At 44.0% G+C, this 18,629-nt stretch overlaps 2 long non-coding RNA genes across 3 annotated transcripts in view; one reads left to right on the forward strand and one right to left on the reverse strand.

Annotated features, from left to right (window-relative positions):
• The window catches only part of LOC144305862 (uncharacterized), a 173,573-nt gene that overhangs the window by 138,165 nt on the left and 16,779 nt on the right, over positions 1 to 18,629 (forward strand). The window contains exon 1 of one of the 2 annotated variants that reach the window (XR_013372884.1): positions 17,844 to 17,970. The exons of the other annotated variant lie outside the window; for it this stretch is intronic. This is a non-coding gene — a long non-coding RNA (uncharacterized LOC144305862). Of the gene's footprint in view, positions 1 to 17,843; positions 17,971 to 18,629 lie in introns of those variants that run through there. 2 annotated transcript variants of the gene reach the window in all.
• LOC144306074 (uncharacterized) lies at positions 600 to 7,674 on the reverse strand. The gene is made up of 3 exons (XR_013373107.1): positions 7,251 to 7,674; positions 6,919 to 7,086; positions 600 to 1,958 (listed from the first exon to the last, which is right to left on the reverse strand). It is a non-coding gene; the product is annotated as an uncharacterized LOC144306074 (long non-coding RNA).

An 18,629-nucleotide genomic window follows, 5' to 3' on the forward strand; every position in this document is an offset into this window, starting at 1 on the left:
CATTGAATCTTCTAACAATAATTCAAAATTCTCATTTTTGCTGAGTGTTGACCATTGACCAAATTTTCCAGTTGCTTGGATGTTGCCAAATGGACTGACTTGAACTGTATCTCTTTATTACCTCTATCAGAAGAGTAAAAGAATCTGTGATATAATTAAGCACAATCTTTATTCCCTCTAGTTGCTGGGAAGGGGTGTGGAGGTGGGGCCTGGGGCTGTGGTGGGTCTCTGAGTTAATCCAGGAGAGCCCTACGGGTTTCTCTCAAGCTGACCATGACCTCCCTCAGAGCTCTTCAGTAACTTCCCAGTGCACCTAGCATAAAACCTAAGCTCCTGCCCTGGCTGCCTGCCTTTCTGAGCTCATTATGCCACTGCTTTCTGCTTTACACACTAAGCACCAGGTGCTCTGCATTATGTCAGTGTACTTTTTCATTTTTTATACAATTATTAGAAGACCCCAAGTTCTTTTTAAAATTTTATTTTATTTAAATTAAATTTGCCAAAACATATAGTATAACACCCAGTGCTCATCACATCGTGTGCCTTCCTTAATGCCCAGTTACCCCATCCCCCCACCCACCTCCCCTTCAACCCTTTGTCTGTTTTCTAGAGTTAGGAGTCTCTCATGGTTTGTCTTCATCTCTAGTTTTTCCCACTCAGTTTCCTCCCTTCCCTTATGGTCCCTTTCACTATTTCTTATATCCCACATATGAGTGAAACCATATAATTGTTTTTCTCTGACTTATTTCACTCAACATAATACCCCCCAGTCCCCAGTTCCATCCATGTCAATATAAATGGTAGGTATACATCCCTTCTGATGGCTGAATAGTATTCCAGTGTGTGTGTGTGTGTGTGTGTGTGTGTGTGTGTGTGTGTATGCCACGTCTTCTTTATCCATTCATCTGCTGAAAGACATCTCGGCTATTTCCAGTTTGTCTATTGTGGACATTGCTGCTATGAACATTGGGGTGCGGGTGTCCTGGCGTTTCACTACATGTGTCTTTGGGGTAAATACCCAGTAGTGCAATTGCTGGGTTGTAGGGTGGCTCTATTTTCAACTTCTTGAGGAACCTCCATACTGTTTTCCATAGTGGCTGCACCAGCCTGCATTCCTACTAACAGTGCAAGAGGGTTCCCCTTTCTCTACATCCTCCTCAACATTTGTTGTTTCCTGACTTGCTAATTGAGGCCATTCTCACTGGTATAAAGTAGTATCTCATTGTGGTTTTGATTTGTATTTCCCTGATGACAAGTGCTGTGGAGCATTTTTCCTGTGGTTGTTGGCCATGCGTAGGTCTTCGGAGAAATGTCTGTTCAATGTCTTCTGCCCATCCCAAGCTCTTTTCTGTCCCTTAAAGTCATTACTCTGTCTTTTTTCTCAAAATCTTCTTCACTCAGTTCTTTCCACAGTTGTCTTCATGTCTTCCACAATAGTTCAATTTAAATGTCTTCTTTACAGGATAGACTATTGCGTTATCTTCTTGACTTTCCATGACCTCTCTTGACCTTCTGTGACTCTGCCCCCATTATAACCTTCCACTGCATTCTAGTTGTTGCCTTCTTAAGCTCTTCTCACATATTGCCATGACTTATTTATTTATTGGTGTGCTCCTTTGTCTGTCCCCTGCCCTGGGATACCAGCTCCCAGAGGGCCACGTCTGTCCTACTCCTCACTAGGTCTCCAGTAGCTGCATGGTGCTGGGCAGGTACTTTGCTCTTGAAAGCAGACAATTTGTTGAACAATAAAGTGGGAAGACATTGTGTAATGCTCTAATCTCAGTTCAGACTGATGTAGCCAAAGGAAGAGGAGAGACAAGTCATCCCGGATGGTCTGTAAATGGGGTAATGTCCCTCAAGGTGACTCTGACCTGATTGTCCCTGTTGATTCTGTTCAGGGAGACAGAATAAGTGTGGAGGATGCAGCAGGCTTCCCAGTGGCAGAGGGAGGGTTAAAACTGTGGAGAAAGAAAAAAGACAAATGAAATCTTCTCAAAGCAAAACAGATGTTTCACCTCATATCCACTTTGTTTCCATGAGGAAAAAGGGGAGTGGAGTGCTGGGGGGAGATGATGGGTATTTGCCTGGACTTCACTTCCTCCTGAGTTGTCTAGTCACTGGAGACCTGGGACCCTTGGCTCCCTTCTCCCCTTGACCCCTCTCTGCCTCAACAAATGAGTCATGACAAAAGCATCTGTGCAAAGCACACGCAAGTGGTAGAGAGGAAGGGGCCAGAGAGAAATTTCAAGAGATGGCTGCACTCACCCACAAAAGGCAAGAGCATCTATCTTCTAGACCCCAGAGAGAAGCTGGGTCCCTGAGAACATATGGGTTCCTGGGAGAATCACAACAAATTCTATGAGTAGTAAGGTGCCTAAGACTTTGGGGCCATGAAGATCTGGAGAGCTCACCCCTAACTTCAGGTGGATAGAAACCTCACTTGAGGCAAGAGAGAATCAAAGTACTTGGTTTTTGACAGGATGCTTGATTATTGGCAGAGAAACATATTGTGGGGTATGATCCTGGAGTGACACACAGATGCTGTCTGACATGGCTGCTCATATTCAAATAATAGTTATTAGGCACCTACTGGGTGCCAGGCCTTGATCTTATAGAGAATCAGCAGTGAGCAAACAGCAAAAAGTAGCCCTTACAATACTATGTTCCAGGGGGCTAACGACTTGTGATGAGGGCTCATGGAATTTATATTCTCTGTACTTATGTTTTTGGGACCCTCTAATGCTGAAAGTAAAGCTATTTTGTTTGGAGGTCTCTAAAAATTGTGGCATTCAATAGTTTCAGAGACAGAGGCAGTGGCAGTTAATATCTTGAAAGAGGGAAAGCAGAAAAGGCATTCACAGGGGAAATGACTATTTGAGCCCATTGTGATGTGGAATCATGAGGGGCAGGAGCTTAAGAGGTTCTCAGAGCCAGGATGAGACTGCTCCCGGGAGCACAGGATGCCCTCCGTGGGAAGGGAGTAGCTGAGTTTGCTTATTTTGTGTCCCTGCAGACAGTGGAGCAGATTCTCACCGCTCCTCACTGCTGTTCCCAGACCATTTGTAATTTGGCCCCCCTAACTGCCTCCTGAGGGGCGCTGACTTCCAGCTCCACTAGCCTCTGCTCCTTTGCAGCCCTGCCATCTGCAGGCAAGTTACCCTGGTTCCTGGCTGTGCCCCATTGTTCTCGCTCCTCCCCACCTCTTCTCTCTCAATGCTCTAGATGTGGGTAAGGCAGAGAGGGGGTGGCCAGGGCCATCAGGAGTTGGCGACTCTAGGGGTTGCTGAGAAAGGATCATCCTTAGTTCCTTCTCCATCCTCCCTGGATTTCAGCAACAGAACCGCACCGCAAGTGCTCTCATCTCCCAGACACCTCCTTTGATATTGAAAGAATCACTTACTCCTCACTGACCCCACCTTGTCTTCCTTCGCTGCCCTTGCTCCACCACTGGAGCCGTGTCTTAGAAGGCACTGAGTGTCTTTGTCCTCTTGAGTACATTATTTGATAGCCAGTCCCCTCTGACTCAATTTTACTTCTTTCCTACTCTGCAGAGACCGTGCATTATAACATTGCAGCCTTTGTTGTAAGAGGAACATAAACCTTTTTCAACCTAAGCTATTATTAGTTACATACCTATTTGTTGCGGCCAAATATTTTCCTAACCAATGGATCTGATCTCCATGCTCCATTTGCCTGGATGCTGCTTTGATGCTTTGCTGTAGTCACTAAGAGTTCCCGTGTGTGTCCTCTCATTATAGAGCTTCCATGCTGTATGAGCCCACCAGAGCTGGGACAGCCCTTGGATACCAACTCCCAGTCTCCCGACCTTAGATATGGTACACTAACAGGCACCAAGAGAAAGTAATATGGAGAGTTGGTGGGATACCCAGGACTGGAGCCCAAGGATCTTAGAAAGGAGCCCAGTGTTTTAGTGCCAGCCATCTCCCTAGCTCCTTGATTTGCAAGAGTATCAAAGGCGGAGGGCGTGAAGAGACTCTTCACTCCCTTGCTGTGACAACAATGGCCACATGTGGATAGGCATTGAGGGTAGTGCCCTGAGGCTCTGACCATCTTGTGGAAAGACAGGCCCCGAAAGCATGGTCAGTGATCACCCCCCTGGAGAGTGGGGAGGCCCCGGGCGCTGGCTCACCACGCTTTTCTCTCTGCACCTCCAAACTGCTTTCCTGGAGACATATTCAGTCTCTGCTCAGAGTCTTGGAAGTCAGTCCCCCAGAGCAGCACTCAGGCGTGAGCTCGGGGAACACACTCTTGCAGGCTGCGTGAGCACAAGCTAATTAACTAGGGAAGGTGCACACACAGGAAACACGCTGCTCGCCGGCTGTCGTTTCTCTTTGTCTCCCTCTTACCTTGACTTCTGTTAAGTCCCGTTTAAGCATTCGATATCTTACTTTTCTCTCCTTCATTCTCATATGTGTGACATCTTCCCTCACTCTTTGAACACTTAACACTTAGGGACTCTCGTCTTATTAATTTTCTTTCTATAAACCCCAGCTTTAGGTGAGGTCTTTGCCCTTCCTGCCCCTTCTTTCAGGAAGGCTCTGCCTTTGATCCTTTGGTTGTCCCTTACGGCCACGTCAGCCTCAGCAAATATACCAACTCCTTGGACAAGCCTCTGCACCCCAGCCCCCAGTCCCCCTGCTCCCTGGTGCTCGCCAGCACGCCACTTCCTTCCCTGCACAGTCTAGACATTTTCTTTCCATTATAGTATTTGGCACCAGTTGAAATGATCTTATTTGTATGTTTACTTGTTTAGTTTCCATTTTGCCCATTAGAATGCAAACATCTCTCCTAGGGTAGAAGCATGCATCCTGGTGCCTCCTGGTACCAAAAACTGGCTGGCTTGACACAGACATCCCAAATTAGTTTGTAGAACTAAAGCAGCCGGGAGAAGATGGACTTCTGAAAGAGTCCATTCTACACCATAAGTTGTCGGTGCTGTGGGTATAGGGCAGCTATCAAATGCCAAAGGCCAGCCCTCATGCCAGCTCTTGGTCTTAGGTGCTGAGTACAATGAAGGACATTCACGCAGTGATGATCCTCTTCCTCCCTCCTTCCCAGTGTTCTTTCCTGCACAATTGAGGTATCAGATGTAACTCACAGATATTAAAGAAAGTCCTTTTATATCTATCCCCACCCAAAGTGTGGGGGTTTTGTTGCTTTTCTAGGATGGGGGAGATTTCTCTTAAAAGCTTTGTTAGCATGCCCTTACTTGCTGGTTGCTAATCCCACCTCCGCCTGACTCCGAGCTCTTATGAGAAAGTATCCTGCTTTCTCCCCTTGATCTGCCTGCACTGGAAACCCTCAGGCATGAGCAGAGTCCCTGTGATTCCCCTTGAGAGACCATAACTTCTTACATACGTCCACAGGTATTTGGATGGACTCTCAACTTGGCTGTGTATGTCCCCTTATATTAAATGCAATCTCTTCAGTTTGAACTTTGAGGGCTGCCTCTCCCCACCTCCTCACTTCCCCAGCCCAATTTCACCATATACTCAACTTCCCATAATTTGCAGGCTCCCCTAAAATGCTTCCTGGTCTTGGTCTGCATACTTCAGCCTCCATGTTTCCCATCTCTAGCCCATCACAACCTGCAGAGAACTATCCTTGCCTCTCTTTGTTGCAACTTTCTCTTCATTCACAAATCCATACTCAAATTTGTCCCTTGGGAGAGCTTTCCTGATTTATTCTGTCCTGCCCTACCTGAGTATCTCCAACTGTCTCTCCAATGTATCTGTGTGTCTGCACAAAGCTATCTCAGCAGGGTCCCAGAGTGCACGGATGTGGGTAGATATCAGATTTGGGGGCCATTTAGCCTTTCTGTTTGATGAAATTTTTGTTTAAGTAAGAAATTTGATTTTCTGGGGCTGGGATGGCAACATGTCTACATTTAAAAAAAAAACGAACCCCCTTTCTCTTTAGTGGGCATCAGAGTAGCATACAAATAGGAAGACTATAAATGAGTAATCGTGATTCCAGGTTTTTTCCTCCTCGTCATCCCCGCCACGACTGATCTGCTCATCCTCTCCATAGCCTGTGGCTGACAAATTGTGACCCAGAGAAATGATCTTGAGTCAAACAGTAAGTTTCCTCTTTAAGGTGACCCAGCACAGGCTTGGCAGGAGGCAAGAGACCAAAGAGCCTGTGGCCTCAGGGGTCTTAGAGTTTGTCAGAGAAGGGGAATCACAAACCAACATAAAGGAAAACATGTGGAGGGGGAAGCTGAAGGCAATGGCTTGAAACCCAGAATCTTGGCTCTTGGAACTTTGTTTCACCCACCATTGACTCTCCTGGCAACTGTCTAGGAATATTTCAGAGTCACTTGGGTAGAGACCGAGAATGAATAAAATGTCTCTTTTCATAGACCCACCAGGCTGGCCGGGAGCTGGGAAGGTCATTCTGCTCATTCCCTTGCCCCAGGCCAGACCACATCAATTCCGCCTGCCCAGTCAGGGGTATCTCCTGTTTCCAAACCTCATCCGAGACAGATCCTACCCTGCTCTCGCTGTCTGCTCTTCCTGCCCGGTGGTTTTGAGCCTGGGCAGTGAATGGCTGAGACAGCTGCATTCCTTGGACCGCCTTGAAGCCATGCATATTTGTCGAGCACTCCTGGGGAGGGACCTCAGGGGATCTAGAGGCAAGGGCTTGTGCGGGTCTGCCGAGCCATACTCAGCTTTTTCCATTGGGCGTCTCAACTGCATTCTGTCCCTGCTCCAAGGTGGGGAGGTGGATCTCATTTGCAAGGAGATGAATGCTGGCATTTGACTTATTGCTGTATCAGGGCCCAGAAGCCCTGGCAGAGAATTTGTCTCTTTAATTTGGAAAAAAGGACTTTGAATTCCACCTGCCCGCTTAGTGTCCAGCACCTCTTTTCCTTCCATCCTGCTTCTCTCTTCTCACCTGTCAGAGGAACAAAGTGGTAACATGGGATGCCGCCTGCCAGGCTAGGACCCACCGCTGGCCCTGTCTTTGCTTCGGGTTCTGTAGTTGCTGTCCTGCAAGGTGACTGCTGTCAGGTGATAACGCTAGGTGTTGCCAGCTGAGGCTCTGAATGGAACCAGAAGTGGCCTGGGGGAAGAGGTCACATCAAATGAATAGAATGTTGATGGATGGCTGAGATTTGCATATTTTATATATATATAAATATATATAACATATAATATATAAATATATATACTTATTTATTTTTTAAAGACAGATACCTCTGTTGAGTTTTCACTGTGAAAACTTACCTTCCTTCTAGATCACTGCAGCTTTTCTCATTCTGAAGAATGACTTTGTAGAGTTTGGTTGTCAACTGCACAGCCACTGATGACAAAGAAGCAACGGCCATCAAACAAGCTATTTATTCTCTTAGGGCATGTTCTCCACCCTCACTCTTCCACCACATTTCAGCCATTGCTGGCCTCACTCCTCAGAGGCTTATGGACTTCCCTGGGTGCTGTTTCTTCAGTCCAGGGAGCTGCTCCTGCAGCCCAAGAGAGGAACCAGGAAAAAGTGCTCTCACAGAAACCAAGAGAAGATAGGGCTTTCAGAAGGGAAAGTCTCAAAGAAGTTAGTAAGAATTGAAATGTTCAGACTGGGCTTAGAGTTCAGCAAGAAATCAATCTTTACTTTGAGAGAGACTCCAAGGTTTGCAAAGTTGTGAACTTTGAAAGGGAGTGAATGAGAGTAAATTGCAGACAGTATATTTAGATCACTCCTTCAAAAATTGACCCATGACAGTAGAAGAGCAAAAAGGCCATAGATAAAGACCAGGAAGCAAAAAAGGATGGTAAATTATTTATGCATTTTTAAGATGGAAGTGAGTTGAGATATACATAGTCTTGGGACATATGGTACCTTGGATATTCTCTATTTATTACATCCAAATCCATGCTTGACCTTTTCCATGTGTGCCTCAAGACACTGACCTTTTATGATTGTGGTAGGGGCCCCATGCAGTCTGGCTTCCAGGTGTATTTGGCTCCTGGCAAGTACCAACAGGCCATTAGAGAGTGCGAGAAGAAAGAGTTTGGGTATTTGCTCTCTTGTTTCTGTTCTTATCTGGTCAGGGCTTGGCAGTGGACCATGAGTCTCTATCAAAGGCATAAGCCTGCCAGACAATATCTTCTCTAGCCATGGCTCTGACGCTTTGCTAGTTCTGTTGACTGCTTCCTTTCTCTTTGCTTCTTTAGGCCTAAGGATGGTGTCCGGTTCCTGTTTTCGTTGACCTTGAGAGCTTCACTAATCCTTCATGATTTCCCTTTACTCTGACCACACCCTTACAAATAATCCCTTTATTAAACTCTCCTGAATTACCCTATTTGAGTATGCCGTCTGTCTCTTAGTGGGGACTTGACTGGCAAAGGGAGTGATAGTGATTAAATACCCTTCATCAGAAGTCTCTGTCTCTGTCTGTGTCTCTCCCTCTCTGCCTGTTCATCGTCTCCTCTCTCTCAGCCTTTATGTTTTCATTAAGCAACATTTGGCTTTGTTCATCATGTCTACTGATTGCTGCTATTTGATTGGGATGAGATAGAGTTGAGCTGGGCAATGGGAGAAGGTGGAAGGCAGGTAGAGAAACAAGGAGCCAGGAGCAGAGCCAAGCATACCTGGGGGAGGAGCCCTGTTAGAAGGTGGTCAGATTTGGGGCCCAGGTGGATATATATATATATATATATATATATATATATGATTCTGCTTATCTCCCTGGAGATCCCTAATACAATGAGAATACAAAGCTCAAGGATACAAACAATATACAGACAGAAAGAAAATTATACATACAGAACACAAGCATGTGATGGAAAGGAAAGATGTATGGTAAATGGATTGAGAGCCTTCAGCCTTCCTATATATGATTAGGAGTTCTAGGGGAAAAGTGCAGAGAACACTATAAGTTCTCCAAATTGAAGTCTTGAATCCTTAGGTTATAAGTTTACATAAAATGCAAACAGAACAAATAAAAATAAACTTATATCTATTTATGCTGTAGCAAAACTGCAGGATATGAAAGATAAAAAATGAATATTAAAGCTTACCAGAAAGAAAAGACTGCTTAGCTACAAAGGAATAACAATTAGATTGAAAAAGGAATTATCTTTAGCCACATAATACCCCCAACTACAAATGAGCTAATATCTTCAAAACACTGAGGGAAAAAAAGGAGTTAATCTCTAATTTCATACCCAGCTAAATTATTATTCAGTTGTGAGGGCAAAACAGGGACATATTTGGCAACATAAAAAATGTGGGTTTTTACTGCTCATGGACTCCTGCTCATAGTTCAGGAAGGAGAAAACTGAAATTAGAGGGAAGAGTTGGAAGGAAGAAAAACTAGTTGTAAAGTATTTCAGGAAGTGTGTGAATTATTGACAATAGAAACATAAATTTTGTGTTAAAAAGGAGGGAGAGTGGGAAGTTGGTATAATAAACATCAAAGAATGTTTATGGTTAGAAGTGCTGAGTAGTTAAAACATATTGACATCCTTGGCTTACACATGAGGATACTAGAGATAATAAATAAATTTAGGTCTAGAAAAAATGTATATGAGTATGTGTATTAAAAATTTGTGCATGAGATGCCTGAGTGGCTCAATCAATTGAACATCCAGCTCTTGATTTCAGCTCAGGTCTTGATCTCAGCATCTTGGGATTCAGCCCTGTATCAAGCTCCCTGTTCAGTGCAGTCTGCTTGAGTTTCTCTTTTGCCATCTCCCTCTGCCCCTCCTTCCCCCTACTCTCTCTCTAAGAAAAAAAAAAAAAAACTGTGCATAACCATTAGACTAGCAGAAATGCAATTGAACTTCTAAACCAGAAATCACATGGGGGAAAAAGTGGTGGTGGTGGTGGGGAAGAGGGGTGTGAAGATTGCTACAGCTCTGTTAATACAACTAAAGACAGAGGAGAAAAAAAAATAAGAATTTAAAAAAGAAACATGAGAAGAGTAAACATAAAATGAGTGAAAATAAACATTGGTTTTAAAAAAAGCAAGTTACAGAATCTTATGTACAGCATGACACCATTTATCTTTAAAGTTACCAAAATCACACAATAGTAGTAAATATTTTTTTATAAAAATGTACTGAAAAAGCACAAATATCTGTGCAGGTGGGATACACACCTCTAAAGATGGGAGAAAGGAAGGGGGAAAGGAGTTTCAGTTGCATCTTTAATGGTTTACTTTAGTTTTAAAAAAATCTGAAACCTATCATATTAACATTTCAAAAATAGCTATGGTGGTACATGCCTATGTTTTGTTGTTCTGTATGATTTTGTTTATTTTTAAAATATCTCATGATTTTTCAGGAGAAAAAACTGAAAGAACTGTATAGCTGCAGAAAGAGGTTGAAAACCAGTATGGGTTGATGTCAATGTGGGATTTTCTTAGGTCCAAGGAAAGACTCGTGAAGGGTTCCCAAGGTCATACCTAGGTAGAGATACAGGATGAGTCTGCAGTTAAGCGACTTTGTATTCCTGGATTTTGCTCTGGTCTGTTAAGAGCTAAGAAAATGTAAGATGTGTGTTGTAACTAAATCACGGGTTAGGTTCTAGGAGATGCGGCACTGGGGAAGGAGTCTTGGCCTAATGGAAAACCAGTAAGCAGCTATTTCCTTCTCTCAGCCTGCACCAGGCTAATCTGTACACACCTGAAGTGACTGTAGAATTTTTACCTAGTACTCATGGAGCACCTGTTATGCTCACACCTCTAGACTAAATGCTTGACTTACATTCTTAATCTTGTTTAGCTCATGGGTAGGTAAGCATTGCTTTTATTGACTCACTATTTCTTTTTTTTCTTTTTTTTTTTTAAGATTTATTTATTTATTTTAGAGAGAGAGCAAGAATGAGCTGGGGGAGGAGTAGAGGGAAAGGAAGGGAGAGAGAGAGAGGATCTCCAGCCAACTCCCTGATGAGAGCAGAACTTGACCTGGGGCTTGATCTCATGACCCTGAGATCATGACCTGAGCAGAAATCAAGAGTTGGACACTTAATCAACTGAGCCTTCCAGGTGCCCCTTGACTTCCCCTTTCATTAAGCAGCAGGAAAATGAGTGATTAGGGTCAAGGACTCTATACAGTTAGGTCACAGATTTGTTCCTTAGTAGCCACGTGATTATAACAGGTCGCTTAACTTCTCTATGGCTCAGTTTCCTCATTTCACTATTTTTATTTTTAATTTTTTTTCTAAGTAGGCTCCATACCCAGGATGGAGTCTGCTGTAGGGCTCAAACTCATGACCCTGAGATCAAGACCTGAGCTGAATCAGAGTCAGACACTAGACTGACTGAGCTGCCCAGGCACTCTGAGTTTCTTCATTTTAAAATGGGAATGGTAATAGTGCCTACCTCACCGCATTGTTGTGTAGATTAAATGTACAGACGTATGTGAAGGCTTAGAAGACTGGTAGGCATGTAGTGATTGCTATGTAAATAGTTACTATTATTGCTATTTTGGATGAGAAAATACGTCTCAAAAGACAAAATAACTTGCAAAAGCTCACAGTAAGCTAGACTGTGGGCAAGACTGCAGTAGCTACCTTATGACCAGTAGTTAGCTAGTATGAGGACAAACTCGCACAGTGAGGGTGGTAGACCAGAAGGATGGTAAGAACCTGGACCTTGTTAGTGCCATGGAGCTCTCAATTAACCAACTCTGGAACTTACCTACCCATGGACTTTTGTTCTGGGAAGTAACATGTTTTCTTAATTGTTCAAGCCAGTTGAGATGTACAACTTTCAAGGCCATTCCATGAACTGGATCATCAGCTGCTGGAGAAAAAGAGCTCCCCCAGCCCTTAACTCTGAGGAGCTCTCAGAATAGTTAAACAAGCACCATCCAGAGCAGGGGTGGGGTGATGATGCTTTTGGAGTTTCCTCCTACTTAGATTAAGATGCATGAAGGTAATAAAAATCACCCAAAAAGAACTGTAAAAAGACACCTCAGGAAGCCCATCCAAGAGAGTGAAAGGAAGGAGAACAGAAGGAACCCTGGAAAGAAAATCTTCCAGACCAAATGACGGTCCAAAAATAATGAGACCAAAGTTCAAAGAAGAAATTTAAACCAAAAAAGGCAGGGAAGGCTGAGCCAGTAAAGGGAGGGCTCACTCTGCAGGGAGCAGGCGGGCAGCAGGGGTGGAGTTACGTGGAGTTCAGTTTGGGACAGCCCATGGATCAGGAAGGAGAAAGGCACTCATCTGCTGGCCTGGTCAGAGAAGGGGGCCAGGCTAGATGGGTGCCCTCTTCCCTCTCCCACAGCAAGGAGCCAAGGAACCTCATCTCCACCCCCACCACTGGCAGGACTGCTTGTGTTTGCAAAATGTACCCTATCTGGGTGGGCTCGCTGTCATTGCCAGGGAGAGCCGCTGGGACCAGGCAAGTGAAGGAAACCTTACTTGGTTTGAGCTAAACTTCTTTAGGCCCTACTTTATATTTCATTTCAGCAAAGAATTACAGGGATGCCAGGGATGATGGATGCTAAGCCCATTAACTGCCTTCTAAGTTTTGGACTGGGGCTTTTGTTGATCCTATAGTCCAGGTAATTGCCTAGCGGCTTAGTGTGAGCATCCATCTGGTTCACTAGTGTATTCTGCATGTGGATGTGTGTGTGTGATGTACACATAAAAAAAGTTTCTGTTTACCTTTTCTACTTACCATAGTCCCTATTCTACACTGAAACTCCATACCTTCCACCACAGCCTTTTAAGGCACAACAATGACTTAAAACAAACAAAAATGAAGGTTTTCACAAGACTTAAGCATTTAGTGAGGTCATGGAATGAACATGGAGAATTTAAGTTCCTAAAATGATCTAGAAAGGTCTTCCTTCCATGTGCCTGCCTTGGTTATGATCTCTCATATGTATTCTCACTACTGAGGACAAAACTGAGCTATGTGCCACACGCACCGATGGATTCACACTGCATTGAAATACACAAAGAAAATGTGGCTCATGTGGCTTTTATAATCTTTCTATGACTAGTCTGAGTCTCAATGGAACTGGCTAGGGGGAGAATGACCTTGCCATGTAATGATACTTCAGTCTCTTGGGTTAAATAACGCTAATCCCCAAGAGAGTTGGAGTTGTTTGGCTTTCTCCTCCTCCCTGATGGCACCTGGAGGTTAAGGTGGACTAGAGAAAATTCATTGTAGAAAGAAAGAAGGGGGCTCTGAGTCAAATGGGATCCCCTTGACTTCTTCCAGTCTCTACTGTGGAGTGGATGGTCTGGTCCGGTTTCTGGGTTAGTGACCTTTGGTCTCAGGTGGCCTTTGTGGGGGCAAAGTTGTACCTTCTTCTTACCTTAGGACCCTCTCAGCACTCCTTGGCCTCTCTCTGGAGCACTTATAAACTTTTGGGTTCACTGCTCACCACCATTGGCCTGTGTGTTGGGAGCCTGGGAAGCACTGCTTTAGGCTTGCCTATCCAGCCATTTCTATGCTCTACTGCCAAGCTACTGCCTGGGCCACCAGGACTGTGGCTTTGTGTATGGCCTTGCCAACAGGTTCACGAGCTCCTCCAGGCTGTCTTTGGGGAAGAGCACCTACCCCACATGTTCTCAGGTTCCTCTTATACCTACCTAGAAATTTCCACCATGCCTCCTTTGGCCTTGAGGTTCATCCTAGGAGGGGAAAAAATAAGGAGATATAAGTCTTTTGCCCTACTCTGTCTTTCTCTTCTTCCCATACTTCCCTTGGGGACACACAGGTAGTTTCCCTTCCACTCTGGCCTGCAGGGTGGAGTGGGTTTGGAACATTCTTCTACTCTCTTCCCACCTGAGATACTATTTGCCCTCATTTTCTGAGTCATGAAGGCAAATAGAGTACAAGGAATGAGAACTTGTTTTCACAGATAAGCATGCATTACTTTTGAAATGCTTACAAAAATATAGCAATTACATTAGCATATACAGATGACTGAGGTTGGCTGGGGCTCTGTATAGGGAAGGATCTCGGTAAAGGCTGTTTTCTGGCTGAGAATGGAAAAGGAAAGAGAAGAGTTTAGAAAGCATGGGATAACATCTTTAAGGTTTCTGCCAGTTTCTTTCCCCTCTGAAATATGGGTTTTTGACTACTCCTACTATTATTTATTTATTTATTTATTTATTTATTTATTTATTTATTTATACATTTTATGTATTTATTAATGAGACACAGAGAGAGAGAGAGAGAGAGAGAGAGAGAGGCAGAGACAGGCAGAGGGAGAAGCAGGCCCCATGCAGGGACCCCGATGTGGGACTCGATCCTGGGTCTCCAGGATCACACCCTGGGCTGAAGGTGGCGCTAAACCACTGAGCCACCCGGGCTGCCCTACTCCTACTTTTAATTTCAATACAGCACATACATCATCTCTCACCATCCCTCATGGTCCTACAGGATGTTCTCAGGATCAATAGCTTCAAGGATTAATTTCTAGATCCATGTGAACAGGGAGTCACAAATGAAGATGCTCCCAAGAAAGACTCTCTAATTTTTTTTTAATTCAGAAAAGTTAAGGGAATAATATAATAAGCACACACATCTCCCTGCTCATATTTAAAATCTTTACTTGTCACTTAGGCTTCAAATGGTTTTAAAATGTGTTTGTGTGTGTGTGTGAACTATATTTTTGGTTAAAGTTGAAAACAACTTTGCTCTTCTTTCTTATCCCAGGCCTGTTCCTATATCTCCAGAGACACCACTCTCAAGAATTTGATTTGTATCCTTCCAGCCCATGTTTTTATTAGCTTATTACAGATTTATATATCAGAAATAGCACTGCTTTGTATGTTTACATTTTTTTCCCTAAATGATATCATATTGCATGAATTGTTTTATGACAGTTTTTTCAGTCCACAATGTTTTTGAAATTTAGTCTTTTTAGGCATGGAGACCCAGTTTATTCATTTTAAACTGCTTGTGAGTATTAAATTTGCAAGTCCATAACATATTATTATTAACTTCCCATTGAAAAATACTCAGATTTTTTCCATCTTTTTTCCTGATATTTTATTTTAAATAATAGGAACTAGTGGCTCATCCTAAAACTTTAATTTTAGGCCAAAATTGTCCAGATGACTTGTTGCATATAAAGCAATTTAATTGTCCAGTTGACACTGACCTACTATCAACCAGCAGGTATTGGAGCCTCCACATGTGTCCCATACAGTTGCAGACTGTGTATCCCTGAGCCTCTCTCTGACTCAGTTTTCTTATCTGGAAAATGGGGTATTTGTTTCTATCTCCTTAAGTCGTTGTGAGGGCTTATGGATTAATATGGTGAAGTATGTGCCACCCTTCTCAGTGGATAGTAAGTCTTCTGTTAATCAGATGTCTATACTAAGTAATGCCTAATAGAAAACTAGAAACCAGGCTCCACCCTGGCCAATTGCTTTCAGGGACATTCTCTGCCTGCATTATCTCAGTTAATAAGACCCTGTCTCTAATAGTTTATGGTCTGTGAGGACACAAGGCCAACCCACAGGAGGCAGGGGCGATAGACAGAAGCAGTAGGCTGTAATGTTAAGTGTTGGGCTAACAACCCCAACGCTATCAGGACTCATAACTGCTGTTAGCCGACAGCTGTACTCTGGATCATTCCGAGCATGTCTTTGCAGAGCCTGCTTGGGCCTGCCCTAGTTCTGCTGCCTGCAGGAGCACAGCTCAGAGCCCCTGCAACAGGGCCTAGTCTTTGCCCAGGTCTGGCCAATCAGAGCTCTGTTGCTACGCAGCCCCTGCAGGCAGAGCTTTTCTTTTCAGTTCTGGTCACAGCTAGCAGAGCTGTCCACAGACATCCCTTTGCTATTTTTGTTTGGATTGATTTTTTAAAAAGCACCTGATGCATACTTTTCCTTTTATTGTTCTCTTCCTTTTCTTTACTCCATTCAATCTGTACCCAAGGCCTCACCACCACCACCACCACCACACACACACACACACACACACACACAGGTCAAACTCACAACCATTAACAAAGAAACCTTGGTCCAAGACAGAAAACAACCTTTAAAAACACCCTTACGCCATGCCTGTGAATGCTAGGAAAATCTACTTTTTCTGATATTTGGGAATACTAATTACGAGCTGGCACCGCTGCCATATATTTAATTTCCCACTCTTCTCTGCTTCCAGGAGCAGAAAAATCAACAAGAGAGAGATGATAAGGTTTCAAACGACTGCCACCCACCTTCTATTACCATCTCTCCCAGGAGCACAGCCACAAAGCTAGTGTGCCTAGACACAGATTAGCACAATGAGGCTCACAGACTCCCTGCTTTTCTCTTCCTATGACAGAACATTTGGATATTGTCTGCTCATCTTCTCCCCACCCTACACTCTGATAAGAAAAGGACAAGCACATTCTTGAGAGGGGAGGTGCTGCCTACAACAGAGCTTCATGATACTACCTGAGCACACTGCTGGAGGAGACTGATGATTGGGATGCCAAGAGGGCAGGACACAATGGCAAGAGTGAAAGGGAAGGGTCTACCTCAGCATGAAAGTGCAAGGGGTCAGGGAATTAGAGACGCTAAAGAACAGGAGAAGATCAGGATACCAGAAGCGACCTTGACCTATATTGTTGAACCTCCTGAAATGTTAAGAAAGGGATGTGAGTAAAGGTTGGAAGACCCGTGTAGCTGTGGTGTCTTGAACTCAGTACCACTTTGGAACTAAAACATGTCCCACAGCTTTTTAAGCATTACACTTACTTACTCTGACACTTACCTTCTCCCCACCTTTAGGCAATCTGGTAAGAACATTCATATATACATAAATGCCACGAAAACAAGGGCTACATTTTTAAAGTCATGTGGTACAGGGCAGATTTGAAAGGGAAGACTAATTTTCTAGAAACCTGGCTACCGATAATTGTTAGACCATCATTATTAAAAGAAAAAGGTAATTAGGCAGAAAGCCATGCTAACTTCCTTCAAATGATTTTTCTCTAGAGATCAGATCCTCTGAATCTCTCTCCTCCCTTCTCTCTCACTGGATAGATGTGCCTGAGCAAGGAGTCTTAGTGTTCTGTATAGAGCAAGAATAATGTGAAAATTTTGAAGCAGGAATGTAAAGAAAAATTCAAGCACTTGATGACTTCTGATTTTATTTTTGAAGAATATAGCTTAAAACCACATGCAAAATGAAAGCTCTGGCCTGAAAAGCCAATGTCTAAAACAAAAAGAATTTTAAAAAGTAGTGATTTCCAAATCTTAAAGCTTTGCTGCTCCTCCCCACTGCTTCCCCACCCCAAACAAAGAGCCTTCTTCTAGGAATTAATATCTCATGTGGTCAGGAAACATTTTTCTGATATTCAGCAATTACTTCAGTTTCCTAACAATCTTTTTCTTCGTTTACATTCAAGCAAACTTAGTACTTTGGATTTTTTTTTTTTAAAGTAGCAGGCATTAAGGCCCCTTTTTGGTCAAATTATGCCCGTCTCTGTATATTGAGAAATGTCAGGAATGATTCTTCCTTACTATTGGCAAGTGTTATTTTTAATGATGGATATTGAGGTGATTGTTCTCTTTTACCTTTTTTTAAGTTTTATGTAATTTTGGAAACTAAGTGTATTGTTTTCTACGGATGTAAAATTGTCTTAAAAAAGGAGAAATCAGGCAGTGTCCTGAGCAGTAATTACAGGCCAACTACATCTCAAGGTAGCTTTCATGAGGCTTCTGGTGGGTGTGGAGGGGGGAGCCACAGTGTTGCGGTGCATCTATTCCCAGAAGACACTGCTGTGTCTGAGCTCAATGCAAGCAGGACCCAACAAAGAGAGCAGAAGTAGTGAATGGGAGGAACAACTGGGGACCAGGAAAATGAGACATGACTCAGCAAAAGCACATGAGGAAATCGGAAAGTTGCCCTTCCCCCTTGCTTCTGAATAGAACAGTTTCAATTAGGTGGGTGCTCCAGCCTCTGTTGAGTAACCTTTGAGAGGAGATGGGAGAGGAGAGAGGGAGAAGTGTGCCAGCATGACTTTTCTCCTGGCAAAGCAGGTGAGTGGGCTCTCCGTTGTCAAGGTGCAAGCAGGAATGAATGTCCTTTCTGTAGCTGGATTGGACCGGGGGAGGACGAGAGGCCTCTGCTCCAAGGTCAGCACTTCTCAGAAACGCAGCGGAAGTCTCCCAGACAAAGCAGACAGGCTGGCATCCCTTTCCTGGGAGTCAGAAGGCAGGGAAGGAGTGAGGCATGCCTAGCCAACATACCAGGGATGGGGGGGGGGAAGCTTGAGGATCTGGGGGGTCTGGCCAGCCATGCTTGGGCAGCCACTCTCTGTGCCCTCACCTGGAGAAACCGCACGACCTTGGCTGCCAGGCCATAAAGGGAAGTTCCTGGGCTGAAGGACCAACCTTCTTGTGAATTCACTTCCTGGTGCCAGCTCCCACTTGTGGGGATCTGTGCAAGTCTGAGCCCCTCTGCGTGGGTCCTGGGACCCATAGGGGATCCATTCTTGGGCATGTTATCCTCTGTCATCCTCTTTGGCTACTCTCCTGCCTTGCCAGAAACACCATTTTGCAGTCATCAATGCCTAACCACACTTGTATCTGGTGTAAACAAGAGCTCAGACTCAGAGCTGAAATCCAGTTCCCACAGAGATCCTAGATCACTAGGCTTCCTCTTTTACCCTAACTCCTCATAAACTACAAAGAAAATA

Source organism: Canis aureus, chromosome 36 (assembly GCF_053574225.1).
Source record: "Canis aureus isolate CA01 chromosome 36, VMU_Caureus_v.1.0, whole genome shotgun sequence".
NCBI classification, from domain to species: Eukaryota; Metazoa; Chordata; class Mammalia; order Carnivora; family Canidae; genus Canis; species Canis aureus.